Source organism: Bos indicus x Bos taurus, chromosome 24 (assembly GCF_003369695.1).
Source record: "Bos indicus x Bos taurus breed Angus x Brahman F1 hybrid chromosome 24, Bos_hybrid_MaternalHap_v2.0, whole genome shotgun sequence".
Lineage (NCBI taxonomy): Eukaryota > Metazoa > Chordata > Mammalia > Artiodactyla > Bovidae > Bos > Bos indicus x Bos taurus.
This window is the reverse complement of record NC_040099.1, coordinates 59,184,819-59,202,758: the sequence shown is the minus strand read 5'-3', so window position 1 is coordinate 59,202,758 and position 17,940 is coordinate 59,184,819. Positions and strand designations below refer to the sequence as shown.

Sequence of the window (17,940 nt, the reverse complement as noted above, 5' to 3'; positions counted from 1 at the left end):
CAATTCCTGGGTTGGGAAGATCCCCTGGAGAAGGGACAGGCTACCCAATCCTGTATTCTTGGGCTTCCCTTGTGCCTCAGCTGGTAAAGAGTCCGCCTACAATGTGGGAGACCTGGGTTCGATCCCTGGGTTGGGAAGATTCCCCTGGAGAAGGGAAAGGCTCCCCACTCCAGTATTCTGGCCTGGAGAATCCCATGTACTATAGTATACAGAGTCGGACACAACTGAGCAACTTTCACTTACGATTTTATATACATTATCTCATTTGATCCTCACTAATTCTTAAGTGATGATTAAAGATAGTCATAGTTATTTTTAATATGGTCTTTCAAGAAAGTTAAGTAATTTGCCCAAGTTAGTAAATAACAGAACTGGAATTCAAACCTTGCCCCTTTATATCCAAATGCTGAATTCTTTCCATTGTACCAAAGTGAAAAGTAGAGAGAAGTTCAGTGCTGCATGTTAGAGAGCCAGCAGGGAGAAATGATCATCACAAACCCACTGCAAAGTGACTATATCAGAGTACTAAGCTGGCACTAGGGAATAATGATATCAGTAATGACGGCATCAATGATATTTTTAAAATGATTATTCAAAACACTCTGTAATAAATGACCATTTATCCAGAATGAGCTGCTTTATATTGGCAGTATTTCCAGAATTAGGCTGGGGTGTTGTCTGCATAGATGATTTAAGTCCAATGCTTAAAATTCTTCTTGATTTTCAAACTACTACTATCCCCGAAATTATGCATTAATAGCAAAACCATGTTGATGTTTTTGCAAAACCATGTTGATGTTTTTGCAAAACCATGTTGATGCCTAGTGATTTTCCCCTGGCCCATCATCTTCATTTACTCTAAAATGTGGGTTACCATGTACTTTTCCATTTCTTTGCAGAAAGAGCTGAGAATAATCATTTAAAGCATCACCTGCCTTTTCATGCTCTACTCCTCACTACCTGCCTCTTTCTAAGTCCTTGCCTACCTCATCTGCTGTTGCTGTAAGTCAGGATAAAGGCTGCAAAAGAAAATGCTTAATTAAAAGCAAGAATATGAATACAAACAAATAAACCTAGGTCTTTCGTGTGTGTGTGTGTGTGTGTGTGTGTGCGCGTGCACACTCAGTTGTGTTCAACTCTTTGTGATCCCATGGACTGCAGCCCACCAGGCTCCTCTGTCCATGGAACTTTTCAGACAAGAAAACTGGAATGGGTTGCCATTTCCTCCTTCAGGGGATTGTCCCAACCCAGGGATATAACCTGGGTCTCTTGCATCTCCTGCATTGGCAGACAGATTCTTTACCACTGCGCCACCTGGGAAGCCCTTCGAGTCTTCTGAATTGTCCTTATAACTCCTTTTCAGTTGTTTCCTCTTACTAGTTATTGCTTTTTTTCTTGCCCTAGGTATGTTGGGGTTTACTAGTTCGTCTGAAGTTAGTATTTTGAAATTCTAATGGTAGCTTCAGGCTAGCATCCATGTTTTTCTTGGCTAAGTGTGAACTTTCCATGGTGTCCACTGAGCTGTTACAGCAGGTCAGGCGGGACCCTTCTTAAGGGAGAGGATATTCTGTTAGAAGTGTCACCTTCTGCTGGATTTCTCTGATGCTAGTTTGGGGGGGTGCCATGTTGCAAGCTGGTATCCTAGCTGTGGTTCTAGGCTGTGCCTGAAATAGGTGAGGAGGCACAGGGGAGAGGGAGGTCATGGGAGCTTGGCCAGGGAGGGAGTGTGGAAAGTCTGGCCCATAACATACATTATAGAATTGAACTCATTATATGTCTATTTAATATGGATAATACTGTCTACATTTGAACAATAAAGAAACTGTGTCTTGTGGGTTAGTTAACAGAGGTCACACACTGGATTCACGTTCAGGCTTGTCCAACTCCAGAATCCTTCACCACCAGGCTAGATAATTAAGGGCTTCCTTGGTGGCTCAGTGGGTAAGAAATCTGCCTGCAGTGCAGGGACCTGGGTTCCATCCATGGGTCAGGAGGATTCCCTGGAGAAGGAAGTGGCAACCAACTCCAGGCGGACACAGGCCCACGGGGTCACAATGAGTTGGACATGACTTAGCAACTAAGACACCAAACCAGTCAGTTCAGTCAGTTCAGTCACTCAGTCGTGTCCATCTCTTTGCGACCCCATGAATCACAGGACGCCAGGCCTCCCTGTCCATCACCAACTCCCAGAGTTCACTCAGACTCACGTCCATCAAGTCAGTGATGCCATCCAGCCATCTCATCCCCTGTCGTCCCCTTCTCCTCCTGCCCCCAATCCCTCCCAGCATCAGAGTCTTTTCCAATGAGTCAACTCTTCGCATGAGATGGCCAAAGTACTGGAGTTTCAGCTTTAGCATCATTCCTTCCAAAGAAATCCCAGGGCTGATCTCCTTTAAGATGGACTGGTTGGATCTCCTTGCAGTCCAAGGGACTCTCAAGAGTCTTCTCCAACACCACAGTTCAAAAGCATCAATTCTTCGGCGCTCAGCCTTCTTCACAGTCCAACTCTCACATCCATACATGACCACAGGAAAAACCATAGCCTTGACTAGACGAACCTTTGTTGGCAAAGTAATGTCTCTGCTTTTGAATATGCTATCTAGGTTGGTCATAACTTTCCTTCCAAGGAGTAAGCTCTTTTAATTTCATGGCTGCAGTCACCATCTGCATGAAGCTACAAAATGATAGCTTCTGTTAATGACTGTCCTGTCTGCCCTTGACCAAACTGCTCACTAGAGAGGGAGCGCCTGCCTTATATTTACACAAACACACGAAAGAGGTCAGCGACAGCCCAGATGACCGCTCAGTTGTACTGGCACTAAGGTGTGTCTTTCTCACTTCATAATGAATTAGGGCCAGGGATTTCCAAGTGGAAACAGAAATGAAAAGCTGCTCCCCCTAAAGGTCCTCTTCTGCCTTCATCATGCGATGAAAACATCCCAGGGAGAACAGTTCACCTGGAAAAGATCACTGAAACAGTGGTTTCAGTAATTAGGGACTGAGATTGCCTAAACGTATTCCCAGGACCAGGCTTGTCCTCTGGATCTAACACGGGGTTGCAGCGCTGCAACCCCAGGCCTTGCTGAGTCATTAGCCTGGGGGCCGGGCCTCCGGCTAGCGCTTAGTTGAGGGCGGGGCCTCGGGCTAGCGCTTAGTTGAGGGCGGGGCCTCGGGCTAGCGCTTAATTGAGGGCGGGGCCTCGGGCTAGCGCTTAACAAGCCCCCCAGGTGATGCCAATGGTGTCAAGCAGGAGCCCGCCGAGTTTCTAAAGCTCAGTTTAGTTTAACGTTGGCCGGGACGCGAGTGTTTCCTGGAGCAGTTCTGTCTACAGGAACAGCGTTAAGAAATTTGAAATCATCTTTGCCATCAGGCCAGGTAAGTGACCATCTCTGGATGCCTTATCCTTATTGACGTTGCTGGAAAAGAAATGTTTCTTTGTGCTTTGGGGAAAGTCAGATTCAGTGTTAGTTCCCGCCAGGCCTGCTCCCAAACTTTGGCCTCCCCTGGTAGTGGCTTCCTCGAGCTGTTGTAATGAAGTCACAAACTGGGCGACTTCAAATAGAAAACTTATTATCTCAGAGTTCTGGAGACTGGAAGTTTAAGGTCAGGGTGTTGGCAGGGTTGTTTGCTGCTTAGGGCTTGAGGAAAAACTCTGTTCCACGTTCCTGTGTTGGCTCCTGCTCGTTTGCCGGCCGTTTTCTGCTTTCCAAGGCCTGTGGGTGTTCCACCCTGATTTTTGCACCTTCACACAGCATTCTTCCTCGTGTGTGTATGCCTGTGTCCGAATTTCCCCTTTTTTGTGAAGACACTGGTCTTATTGAATTATAGGTCACCCTAGTAACTTCATTTTAATTTGACTGACTCTATGAAAATATTATTTCCCAAGAAGGCCATATTTTGAGGTATATGGGGTTAGGACTTCATATTAATAGCTTTATGGGAGAACATTCAACTCAAAATGCCTGCCCAGCTGAATAAAGGGAGAGGATTTTGTGAGCTTTGATTCATGGTGTCCACAGAGAAGCTAAAGGATGCTAAAGGCATTTCCTTAAAGAGGTGATCCTAGAATTGTACTTGCTGTGCTTAGTCACTCAGTTGTGTCCAACTCTGTGCGACCCCAGGGACTGTAGCCCGCCAGGCTCCTCTGTCCATGGAATTCTCCAGGCAAGAGCACTGGAGTGGGTTGCCATGCCCTCCTCCAGGGGATCTTCTCAACCCAGGAATCGCACCCGGGCCTCCCACACTGCAGGCAGATTCTTTAGCACCGAGCTATCTAGGAAGCCCTGATCCTAGAATTAGACAACAATAATTAGGAATCACGATGCACTAATAAGTAGAACCAGGTGATAACCAGCGTGCCATCGCCCAGCGGTAAGAGGCAAGATTGAGAAAGTCTTTGAGAAACGCACCTGGGAGTCCTGCTCTGCATTTTCCGGCAACATTTGCAGGTGAGGAGTCCTGTGTGGGAACACGGGTTCCATGTGGGGCCTGCGCCCATCTCTTGGCAGCGGATTGCTAGAGTCCAGTCTCGGAGAATGTCTAGGACTCCTCCCAAGCTCCAGGGGTAAGACCGCTGAGAAACGGTAGTGTAGCTGAGGCAGGTGAGAGGGCCCCGGGTCACAGACTCCCCCACCCCGTGTAAGAATGGGCGTGGTTCTCCATACGCACAGTCTGAGTCAGAGATCCTTTCTGTGGCCCCTGGAGAAATCCTGACAGTGGCCATTCAGGTTAATAAACGTTTGTCTGCAAGGTCCTCTGAGAGGCCGTTGTGAATGCCCGGTCTCTTCAGTGGCTTTTTCTGGTTGCATTTTCTTAGTTGGCGAGCTTAACTTGCGACAAAGCCGCCTTCTCCCATCAGGAGAGCCCCGTCTCAGTCCTCACAGGATGGCCCTTGCCCGGGGTTTGTTCTCAGTACCCTGTTTCTTCTCGAATTGGAACCTGAGCCCTGCTCAGGAGACGCTGGGCCTCGAGCTCCGGGGTCGGTCTCTGGGACCTCCTGCCGCTGTCCCTCCATGCCCCTCTCGCCTTTTTCTGAGAGCCCGCCCGCCAGGCAGCCCTGGCTGTGATGCGGGTCTCCTGTCCGTTGAACCTCCTCATTTTGCTTGTTCAGGCAGCCTCCTCGGCCTTTCTGCCTACGTCCAGTAGTTCTGCTTCTCTTGCCCCGATAGTTCATTTTTTTTGCCAAGCCTACTCCCAGATAAACCCCTGCTCTCACACCTGACCATTAGAGAAACTGGAGGCTAAACGTTCCCGACTTTCTTCAGCAAGATTAGATTGCAGTTGCTCCCAGCCTCACATCAAATGCTGCGGTAAGTCCTGACCTAACAGAGATCTTGTGGAGTAAGGGTAAAGGGCCTGGAGAGAATCTGTGGAGAAAAAAGTCCAAGGGAATTATGTCAGGAGAACAGATGAGGGCAGAAGGCCTTGGCAGAGTTTGCAGGCTGTCAGTCTGTAGGAGGCCCATTAGACAAGCAAGCGAATTTTGAGAAGTAGACCTTATAGCAGTTGTGAGTCATACAGAATCTGTGAGGTTCCTATGTGAGTTTTTTAACACTTACACTAGCTCTAGAACTTTCAGTTTATACGAATGAAAGTTAACTTCCTGTTCTGATACACTGTCCACCATCTCTCTAGCATACTGAATATTGCATATTCGTTCCTCTGTTTCTATGCTGAAAGAAAAATGGGATGTTTTTCTACTGTGCTCTAGTCAGTATTGGCAGCAGCATAAAGAACTTACTAAAAATTGTAAAATGCTGTATTGCATCAATGCAGGGTCTTAAATAGAACTTTTTTTTTTTTTCTGGTATCTTAGCCACATTTTACTGCCAGGTATTTCAGGATAAAGATTCGCTATTTACTCTTATAGGATTACTGTGTTTAGATCATTAAAAGTGAGTGTATACATGGATAAATAAAGTAATATCTTAATGTTTGAACTATATTCTTCTTATTGGGCAGCATGGTGTTTTTAATAGTTTCTAAGATGTAGTAATGAACAAGTGACTGAATGTTCTCCTCAGAAACTATCCAAAAGGCTGTAATTCTAGGCGTCTGTTGAAGATATGCTTAGTGTATCCCGGCTATTTGGGACCATAAGTGGAATATAAAAACATAGACTTGGTTTCAGAAAGTTGGATATAATAGAACAAGCCTAATGAACCATCATATGAGAAATTCAGGGATTTTGTATCTTAGAAAAAAATCTTCTCTAAAGGAAAAACAGAACAGATTCTCAGTTTGTCAAGTGCCTAAGTGTGTAAAAATGAAGCCAAAACAATCTCAAAGAAGCCTACATCCATAAGAGGGGCTATTTAGTTTCCATTAGAATGGCTCTAAAGTGGGAGTAATTTTTTTAAAGCTTAGTTTAAACTCAGGGTTTGATCTATATATTTTGCTTGTAATCAGTTTTAATAGCAAGTATAATTTAAAATAAATAATTTCTTGCATGTATTCTTTGGCATTTTGAATTGAAAAATATTTTGTTATTTTCCCTCCATAACAAAATGTTGATGTATGAGAAGCATAATTATTTCCATTATAAAAACAAACAGACTAGACTGTTCTAGGGCTTCCTTGGCGGCTCAGGCAGTAAAGAATCTGCCCACGATGCAGGAGACCTGGATTTGATCCCCTGGAGAAGGGAATGGCAACCCACTCAAGTACTCTTTCCTGGAGACTCCCATGGACAGAGGAGCCTGGTGGGCCACAGTCCCTGAGGCAGATAAACAAGGCAGACACGACTGAGCGACTGACCCACACGCAGACTGTTCTGGCTTGTCTTTATCGGTATTTTATGGGTCTCTGCTCCACCATCTGGTCTTGGCTTTTCCTGAGTGACCCAGGCTGGGAAAGCCACCTGAGGACAATAAAGAGGGTGTGATTAACAAAATCCATTAAGAAGTCACAAAACGCAGCTTGATTAAAATTGGCTTCTAGCAAGTAGGCCCAATGCACAGCTGATTGGAGATTAGAGCCCTGCGTAGACGAGCAAGGCTGTGCTCTTGAGCCAGTGTCCTTATTTCAGAGACAGGGCAAGGGGTCTGCTTCCAGTTTCTGACTAAAGTGATGCCAAAAGGCATTTTACCAAAAAGTCAGTACTGTCTTTTCTAGCATATTTTATTCTTGATATTACTCATTCGTTTCATTCATTCCCCTGAGGTCTAATGTCAAAATAACCTTCCAGGGGTGACAGATGAAACACTAACCTGGCATCAACTGCAATGCCTTGGCTTGAATTACCTTCAACCTCAGGAGCAAATTAGTTGATCTCATTATTCAATCACTGATAGAGAATGGGACATGAGGCAAGTACACGTGGGAAAGGAACAGGAAGAAAGCCAAAACTTGGGAGAAAGGGACATGAGAGTCCCTTGGGGGGTTTAGGCAGCTTCTGGCATGTCAATTAGAAAGTGCTAAGAAAATTATCTGAAATCTCATTTTTAAAAATCCAACAAAAATTTCCATGGTTCTGCCCAGAATCTCTAATTCCATTTCTGCTTTTCTCAAAAGCTATCATCTTCTTCCATGTGCTGGGCAAGATAAAAAGGAAATAAGTTTATAGTGAAGTGAAGTCGCTCAATCATGTCTGATTCTTTGCAACCCTGTGGACTGTAGCCTACCAGGTTCCTCCATCCATGGGATTCTCCAGGCAAGAGTACTGAAGTGGGTTGCCATTTCCTTCTCCAGGAGATCTTCCCAACCCAGGGATTGAAGCCAGGTCTCCTGCATTTTAGGGAGACACTTTACCATCTGAGCCACCAGGGAAGTTCTGTATCAGTAGGTAAAGTCTAAAACTCACTTGACAATTTTCAGGAGAATGTTTGGTGGTGGTGTACTTGTGACATTGAAATAACTTGTTTAATTATAACCATGTGTAATTAAATAATCAAAGATTTAGAAGTATAAACACTTATGAAGGGTAAAGTATTACTTTGGCATTTAATGATTACATTGCTTATTAAATTATTTGTTTGATCAAACTTTAAATAATATCACAAAAAAGCAACCATATAACACCACATGGTATTATACATTTGTTAAAATGTCCCACCAGCAAATTTAAAATTAGTGTATGGACCATTGAAAGAGCAATTTAATTTTGTTACTATAGAATTAAAGTATTTCTGAGATGTTAGAGTGCCTTCCTATGCTTGGATCATTACATGATTCCAGAAAGGTATTGATTTTTAAAAAATTTTTTAAGTTTTATTGAAGTATAGTTGACTTATAAGGCTGTGTTACTTTCTGCTGTACAGCAAAGTGACTCAGTTATACATCTATTCTTTTATTATACTTTTGCATATGGTTTATCATAGCGGAAATGTCTTCATTATGGAGAAGGCACTTTCCATTTGTGTCAATAAACAGAAATTGAGTCTATGATTTCCAGAATTCCTCCTTCGCTCTAATTGCAGGGCAGAGAACACCCACAGTGTGAAAGCCACGAATCTCTGTCTGGACCAATGGAAGTGTTTCTCACCAGTTGTTAGGGCTGATTCTACCTATGTGAATTCTGGCTCAGAGTTAGCACTTAGACTGAATCAAACTGAGTCTCTGATCCTTGGCAGCTGGCGGTGAAACCCTTTGATGGGCTCCTGCTGCTACTCCCTCCCTTGACGCCCCTCTGAGGTCCGCCTCATGCCTGGACTGTGCGTTTCGCTTGTCGTTTTCAAGCACGTGGTCTCCGTTGTCAGACTGCTTTCAAGCTCATGGTTTCCTGCCTGAGATGCCACTGTTTCTATTCCTTTGTTCATTTCATTTCCTTCCACTTAGGAAAGCTCTAGAACCTTATTTTTGAATTCTATAAGAAATTATTTACCAAATAGTTAATCATTTTGATTAAAGCCATTCATTCGCTAGCAACAAGGAAATTAAACCTACTCTTTAATGTCGACGCTTGTCATCCGGCTTCAGCCTTACTCGACGGCTTTGTCCTTTGTGTAGGCTCATTTTGCTTCAAGATCCGTCGTCATCCCTGAGAATATATGTATGTACAATGATCACATCTTATTTGCTCCTGATTTCTGGTGCCTAGGACAATTCCTGGGAAATAAGAAGGAAATAGATCTTGGTGGATAAGAGCTGTTGGAGTAAAATATTTTTTTTTGCCTCTCACTCAGCATCTGCTTTTCCTTGTCTAAGCCGCACCCCAGTATTTCCATATGGGAACTGCTGTTGCCCCAGCTGGACATGACCCAGGAGGATTGTCATTCATGGTGCCAAGAGTGTGGGTATATGACCCTAACTAGGTCAATCATACCCTACTTCTCTGTATTTCAGAGATTAAAAAAAAAAATACGCTGAAATTTGTTAGTGGGGATTGGTGACAAAGGCAGCATCCTTACAGAGACAGATGTCTATCAGTTATTTAAAAAAAAGAAATTGAGGTGAAATTTACAAACTAACCACTTTACAGTGCGTGCGTCTGTGGCACCTGGTGCACTCAGAATGCCGCACAAGCACGGCCCCTGTCTAGTGTTGAAGCTCCTCATCGCCCAAACCCCGTCAGTCACTCGCCGTTATTCCACCAGTTCCAGTCTCCAAGATGCCTGTTGCTTCAAGTCTGTTGTGCTCCATCTAAGTGTGTGTGTTGGTCGCTCAGGTGTGTCTGACTCTTTGCAACCCCATGGACTATAGTCCGCCAGGCTCCTCTGTCCATGGGATTCTCCAGGCAAGAATACCGGTGTGGGTTGCCATGCCCTCCTCCAGGTGGAATAATGGTGAGCGATTAATGGGTTTAGGGTTATCTTCCAGGTGCTGAAAAAGCTTTGACACTAACTAGAGGTGGTGGTTGCACAGCATTGTGAGTTTACCAGATGTCACTGATGTGTACACTTTAAAGTGGTTAATTAAATATTATGTAAATTTTATCTTGATAATTTTCTTTAAAAAGGAAAATACATAATACACAGAAAAGTATCGGAGAATGTAGGACGTTTTTCCCCTTTATTCCCAGATGTATTTTTCCAAGTTAAGGAATATCAGTTACTATACCCCTGCTGGCTTCTCTTCACCCCCTCATTATTTGATGGATGAATTTAGGAACAGAAGGTTCCTAAATTGGCGTGTGACTCTCTGCCTCTTACTCTTTTTCTTGGAAGTGAGATTCCTGCAGGAAGTAAGGCAAAGGCCCTGCTCTGATGTGAAGAGTGAGATTTAGGGGTGTAGGAAGGCCTACCATGGTCCAGAGCTGTGTCGATTGGTGGGTGATTTCCTTACTCATTCCTGGATTCCTTCGGATTTCTTATGGTGTGACTTTTTGCATTCTTGTCCCTTGGGAGAAAAAATGATCTGTGTCTTAATCAATAACAAAGAAAACACTAGTAAGACAGAGTAGAGATTGCAAAATTGGGAGATGAGATGAATAGGAGTGGACGACGAGGATGCTAGCTTTTGTCAAATTGTTGGGTGTTTGTGTGTTTATTTACTGGAGGATTGATGTGAAAGGCACACCCAGGTGAACCAGAGAAAAACATGCCTTTCTATAATTGAGAGGAGCTAGGTGAAGGAGCAATTCACTTGCTTTGTTTGAAATTACTTGAGTTAATAATGAAGCTATTGTTAACTAGAGTGTGAAGCTTAACTCTTTTTTGAAAGCTTGATTTAAAGCCCTAGGTTTAATTCTTCTGCATAATTAAATAAAGCCAGCATAGCTCTGGGCTGTGATTTCTCAAGCTATTCTATTTTCTTAGCTGAGACAATCATTTGTTAAGCTAATGGAAAATAATTGCCCAAGTACATTAAAAGAGACGTGATTTCTTCCAGAATTAATACTTTGCCCAGGATTAAGTTTTCTTTGGCAAACCCAACTCTCAAGAACTAAGTAGGGGAAAGGTCAGAAGAGGATGCAATTCACTAGAAACAGTGGATTTTGCAAAATAGAAATTTTGCAATACAGTTATGATAACAGTATCAGTGTAATGATACTTGGCAGATTCACCAAACCTTCTCCAAAAAGAATTATTTGGCTTGGGTTATGCTCCAAGTAGAAAACAAACATTCTTTTTGGAAAGGAGTCTCCTTAGATTTATTTTTAATTGGAGGATAATTGCTTTACAGTGTTGTCTTGGTTTCTGCTGCACCATGAATCGGCTATAAGTAAACGTACACCCCTTCCCTCTTCCACCTGCCTCCCGCCACCCCCCTCCCACCCCACGGTCATCGCAGAGCAGGGGGCTGAGCTCTGCTGTGCAGCGAGCTCCCACTAGCTGTCTGGTTCGCTGTGGTGGCATGTAGATGTCAAGGCTCCTCTCTGTTTGTCCCACACTCTCCTTCCCCTGCTGGGTCCACAGTTCTTTCTCTGGCTGTGTCTTTTTGTAACCCAACACATATGCAGGTTAGAGTAGGTGGGTGGGCAAGGGCTGGAGAAAGAAGATCGTAAGTTACTCAGGTAACACAGTTGACATATGGTATGAAAATGGACATGTGACTCAGCCAATCAATGCACTCTTCTGTTGGGTCAATAAGTACTTAAAATATGACTGTGTATTGAATAATATGTTGACTATGCTTTAGACTAAAGTCATAAATATGGCTTTTTTCCCCCATAACTAATGACCAGGTACTCTTTCCACTAATTCTATGTAGATAAAAAGTATGTCATGGTTGCACAAAGAGAAAATTGGTCCTTACAAGAACAGTATGAAGTTTATTTATATTTTTTGGTGTATCTCCAGACTATATTCCATTCCATTGATCTATTTGTCTATCTTGACAAATAGTCAATGAAATAGTACACTATCTTGTTTACGGTAACTTTATAATAAGTCTTAAAGTCAAGTAGTTTTAAGTCCTCCAGCTCTGATCTTCTCTTTAAAAACTGGGCTATTCTTAAAAAGAAAAAAAAAGGGAATGTAATTGCTTACAATGTTGTGTTAGTTTCTGCTGTGCAATGAAGTGTGTCCACTGTTGTTGTTCAGCCGCCCAGTCGTGTCCGACTCTTTGCAACCCCATGGACTACAGCACGCAAGGCCTCCCTGTCCCTCACCATCTCCCAGAGTTTGCCCAAGTATGTGTTCATTCCATCAGTGATGCCATCCGGCCATCTCATCCTCTGGTGCCCTCTTCTCCTTCTGCCCTCAATCTTTCCCAGCACTGGGGACTTTTCCAATGAGCTGTCTGTTCGCATCAGATGACCAAAGTACTGGAGCCTCAGCATCAGTCCTTCCAGCAAATATTCAGGGTTGATCTCTCTTAAGATTGACTGGTTTTATCTCCTTGCTGTCCAAGGGACTTTTGAGAGTCTTTTCCAGCACCACAGTTCGAAGGTATCAATTCTTTGGTGTTCTGCCTTCTCGACGGTCCAGCTCTCGCTACGTATGTGACCACTGGGAAGACCAGAGCCTTAACCATAAGGACCTTTGTTGGCAGAGTAATGTCTGTGCTTCTCAGCTCACTGTCTAGGTTGTCACTGCTTTCCTCCCAAGAAGTAATCGTCTTCTGATTTCATGGCTGCCGTCACCGTCCATAGTGATTTTAGAACCCAAGGAGGGGAAATCTGTCACTGCTTCCACCTTTTGTAAATATATATTTCCTCCTCCTCAGACCTCACCCCCACCACCCCATCACCTAGGTCATCACAGAGCCCTGAGCTGAGCCCCCTGTGCTATACAGCAGGTTCCCACTTGCTATCTAGTTTACCCATGGTAATGTATAGATGTCAATCTAATTTTAAAGTATGTATGCATTTTAGTGAAGCAGAAGAAATGAATGATGTAGTTTGAGTGGGATAGGACCACACAAAAGGGAGTCAGACTCTCAGGTTGATCTTCCAGAGCTTTCTTGGATCCGGGAAGCCTCAGATCAGTCTTTAACACATTCCAGCTCCAGGCTTGCCGTTGCACACACACATTGTTTGCCTTTCCCACACTTTCAGTTTATGATCTTCGCTATGCCTGGGAGATTCTGATCACTCAGTTGGTTAAAAATCCAGGCCCGCTTTTACAAAAGGGATTAAAGGCTGCTTTTTTTCACATCTCCCTTGAGTACCATGGAAGTACTCGAGCAAAATAATGCTCAGAATTCTCCAAAACAGGTTTCAACAGTACGTGAACTGTGAACTTCCAGATGTTCAAGCTGGATTTAGAAAAGGCAGAGGAACCAGAGATCAAATTGCCAACATCCGTTGGATCGTCAAAAAAGCAAGAGAGTTCCAGAAAAACATCTACTTCTGCTTTATTGACTATGCCAAAGCCTTTGACTGTGTGGATCACAATAAACTGTGGAAATTTCTGAAAGAGATAGAATACCAGACCACCTGACCTGACTCCTGAGAAATCTGTATGCAGGTCAAGAAGCAACAGTTAGAACTGGACATGGAACAACAGACTAGTTCCAAATCAGGAAAGGAGTATATCAAGGCTGTATTTTGTCACCCTGCTTATTTAACTTATACGCAGAGTACATCTGAAATGCTGGGCTGGATGAAGCACAAGCTGGAATCAAGATTGCTGGGAGAACTATCCATAACCTCAGATATGCAGATGACAGGACCCTTATGGCAGAAAGCAAAGAAGAACTAAAGAGCCTCTTGATGAAAGTTAAAAGAGGAGAGTGAAAAAGCTGGCTTAAAACTCAACATTCAGAAAACTGAGATCATGGTATCTGGTCCTATCACTTCATGGCAAATAGATGGGGAAACAATGGAAACAATGACAGACTTCGTTTTGGGGCTTCAAAATCACTGCAGATGGTGACTGCAGCCATGAAATTAAAAGACACTTGCTCCTTGGAAGAAAAGTTATGACCAACCTAGACAACATATTAAAAAGCAGAGACATAACTTTGCCAACTAAGGTCTGTCTAGTCAAAGCTATGGTTTTTCCAGTAGTCATGTATGGATGTAAGGGTTGGACTATAAAGAAAGCTGAGTGCCAAAGAATTGATGCTTTTGAACTGTGGTGTTGGAAAAGACTCTTGAGAGTCCCTTGGACTGCAAGGAGATCCAACCAGTCCATCTTACAGGAAATCAGTCCTGAATATTCATTGGAAGGACTGATGCTGAAGCTGAAACTCCAATACTTTGGCCACCTGATGTTAAGAGCTGACTCACTTGAAAAGACCCTGATGCTGGGAATGATTGAAGGCGGGAGCAGAAGGGCATGACAGAGGATAAGATGGTTGGATGGCATCACAGACTCAATGGACATGGGTTTGAGCAAGCTCCAGGAGTTGGTGAAGAACAGCAAAGTGTGTGCTGCAGTCCATGGGGTTGCAAAGAGTCAAACATGACTGAGTGACTGAACTTAACTGAGTACCATGGCCAGAAGAATAAGGTTCTGGCCTGAGTGGTTAGCCTCATTTATAAGAGAATAAGAACTTGTCTTTGTGAATTAAAAAATAAGTTGATATTACTCAGTGTTGGAAAAGATATGGAGGACCATACACACTCCTAGGATGTTGGTGGTAACTTACTGCCTCCTTTCCGAAAAGTGATTTTGCCTTAGTCATCGAAGTTTTAGCATGTATCCACTTTGATCCAGAATCTTAGCTTGTTATGTATAAGAAGTGCAATGGCTATCAGAACATGCACGCACATGAGACCGTTTCTTCCTATAGTGTTTGTAAATAACAAAGCCCAACTAACCAACAAACAAAGACTCAAGGAACCAAGCCTCGTTAGGATGCATGAATAGGACTTGAACTTCCTATGTGTATTTTGTGCAATTTCTTTTCTTTCTTCTTTTTTTGTTTTTAAATAATGAACATGTATTTTCCTCAAATAATTCCTGTTCTCCTTTGGAAAGTGTTATACCTGAGCAGGGGTGCATCTGCTTCCTGTTTTATCTCCTCACTCTGTTTTGACAGAGAGGGTAAGAATAATCTCAGAATCTGGTTTGACATGTTTTCCTGAGTACTCTTATCCATTTATATATTTTGCAACAGTTACTCTGAATCTTGGAAGTTGTTAATGGCTCCTTATTTCCAACAGGATAAGATCTGTACAAAGACCCTCGTGGTCGTTTCCCAGTTACCCTTCCCTCTCTGCTCCCAGCCCTTCTCTCGAGCTGCTCTACTTCTGAAAGTCACCTTCAGGGTCGGGTTTTCTTATCTTGGCTCTCCACTCCCTTCTTTTACAATGCCACTGCCCATATGGGAGCCTTCTGCTTCCCTTCTGTGAAGTCTCTGCTCACGTGTTCCGTTCTGTGATCATCTCTCATCAGGTCTAAGGAAATCCTTCATTCATGGCACTCAGTCCCCTTCATCTCACCCCAAGGCCATCACATGTAGGTGTGCCTTCCCTACCTGAAGAATGCCCACTGGGGACAGATCCAAACATCTTTGTAGATGTTCGCTTGAGTTTTATGGATGGAGAGATGGTATTAGTGGAAATTACATTTCACTTCAAAATTACTAGAAACTGATGATCATGGGTTATGGTCTTATTAAAGAACGTTTTTGCTCTGCCATGACTTTGACCACGTGCTACCAAGGCAGAGGCTCCTTTCTCCCTTTTCTTACAAAGTTGATTCTTTGTATTTAGCTATGTGTGCTGCGCTTTTTCTTTGAATTTCATGCTTTCCTCATCCAATGAGTTCAAGACATGTAGCGAATCCTATTCTAGCTCTGTTCCATGAGGATTTTTTCTGGCCAGTCTCTAGACAATCTCTTCTTTCATGCTCTCACAGATCGTTTATTTCCACTTGTTCCTCCCCCAGGCAGGTCCTTTATAAAGTTCCAGCCTCAACCAGCCCCATGGTATTCAGGACTGCATTAAAATCTTTACAACCTGAAACCTGAAAAGATGGTGGTACCTCTATCATTATGTCAGCTCCAAAGTTACTACATGGTGAAACACAAACTTATGTATATGCTACAATTAAATATACTTCTCCAGAATTTTCTCATTCTAAATTCCTCAAAGAGACCGGGGTTCGATCTCTGGATCAAGAAAATTCCCTGGATAAAGGAATGGCAACCCACTCCAGTATTCTTGCCTGAAGAATCCCATGGACAGAGGAGCCTTGCAGGCTACAGTGCATGGGATCGCAGAGTCGAACACAACTGAGCGACTAACACTTTCACTACTAACTTTTCTTCCAGCCTTTGTTTTGCTGTGTCTGAACTCACATTTTGGTCTCCCCATGTGCTGGTCTTTTGTTCTGGTACCCTATTGCAGCAAAGGATTTCGTGAGATATGCTTTCGTGTTGCATATCCAAATACTTGGAGTTCCCACATTGCACTGGTGCTCAAGAACCTGCATGCCACTGCGAGAAATGGAAGAGACACCGGTTCAGTCCCTAGGTCGGGAAGCTCCGCTGGAGTAGGGCATGTCAACCCACTCCGGGATTCTTGTCTGGAGAATCCCATGGACAGAGGAGCCTGGAGGGCAATAGTCCATGGGGTTGCAAGAGTCAGACACGACTGAAGCAACTTAGCATGCGTGCACGCATCCAAATATTTATTTTCATGATTCTAGGAAATGAAGGGGTTTCTTAATATTCAGTGGTTTTCATAGGAATATGTTATTTTGGTCATGAAGGAGATTTTTAATCATCATTTTGGCACACGGGTTTCAAAGATGCACTGAAGCTAAAACCTTTTCGCAAGCTGTCCACAGTGTATGGAGCAGCTGGGGTTAGAGTTTTCTCAAATATTGGGCTGGTTTTATTTCTATCATAAGGGTAAGGTTGCCAGATTTAGCAAATAAAAATATATGCAACATTTGAGATTTACTTATACTAGGAAATAACTTGTTTAACTGAAATTCAAATTTTACTGGACATCTTGTGTTTTTATTTGACAGCCCTATCTGGAAATAAAGAAAAAACTCCCAATGTTTAACAGTTGGGATGCTCAACTAGTTGCTTTTATTTATCTCACTGAGTTGTCTTAACAGCAGTTACGCAGTTTAAAAAACTTTTAGAAAATATTTTTCTATAAATATTGGTGTCATTTTATTTATTTATGGGTGAAGACATGGAAGCTTGGAGAGTTCATACTCTCAGTGCCAAGACTGGAGCCCAGAAATTAAACTCGAGAGCAGGGGATGGATGAATAAAAATGTTTGTGACTTTCTTTTTAATACTTGTGGGCTCCTTTGGGTTCCTTTGGTTGATGCTGTTTTATTTCCTCATCTTGAGAGGGCGGGGGAACACTGCCTTTTGTGTATGCTTCTGTATCTTAAAGAAAACTCTGGACTTTAAGCAAAAACTCTAGGTGGAAGATAAAACTCCTATACTGAAACAGTAGAATTTGCAAAATGTTGGAGTAAGGTGAGCAGGATGGCCCGGAAGGAGATAACTTCTCAGCATTTGAGCAGACGGGATGCTGAGTCCAATCACGTGGTGTCTTCTTTAATTTCCTCCCTGCCACTGGCAAGTCTTTCCTGATTTTAGTAAGTATTCTTAGTAAGTATTCTTTAGTAAGAATACGTAAAGTATTCTTAAAGTATTCTTAGTATTAAGAATTCTTAGTATTCTTCAAGTATTCTTAGTTAAGTATTCTTTAGTAAGAATACTAAAGTATTCTTTAGTAAGGATTCTTCAATTCCCACCAGCCTGAGCCAACAAAAGCTAAGTCATGTTGGCCAGAATGGTAGGAAAAAAATTGTTCTCACATCTTTATTTCCGGACATTTTTTGGAGTGGATATCGCCTCTTCTTTCGTTTTCTTCTTTTCCCTGCTTTTCAGGTGGTGAAGAGTCCTCCTTGTGGTTCTTTGTACCATACTTTCTTTTTCTGATTGCCCACTGCTCGGGTGACCTCCAAGAACTTCATCTCATCCCCCTCTAACAATTTGGTGAAGTATTTGTCTGGAATGTCATTTCTGCCCTTTGCAGACACTGAGACTAGGCTTTGCCTTCAGACTTCTCCAGGTCTCTCTTTCTCTGTGTTGACTTGAACCATGGACGGAAGGACTTCCTCCCTAGGAAACCTGCTTCTGACCCCACAGCATCCGTTTACAGCTCCCACCATAGTGCTGTCCATGTTTGGGATG

General features: G+C 43.1%; 1 long non-coding RNA gene across 1 annotated transcript in view; it reads left to right on the top strand.

Annotated features, from left to right (window-relative positions):
• Positions 1-3,229: 3,229 nt before the first annotated feature.
• LOC113882951 overlaps positions 3,230-17,940 on the top strand; it is a 41,941-nt gene continuing 27,230 nt past the window's right edge. The window contains exon 1 of the long non-coding RNA XR_003508498.1: positions 3,230-3,375. This is a non-coding gene — a long non-coding RNA (uncharacterized LOC113882951). The remainder of the gene's footprint in view (positions 3,376-17,940) is intronic.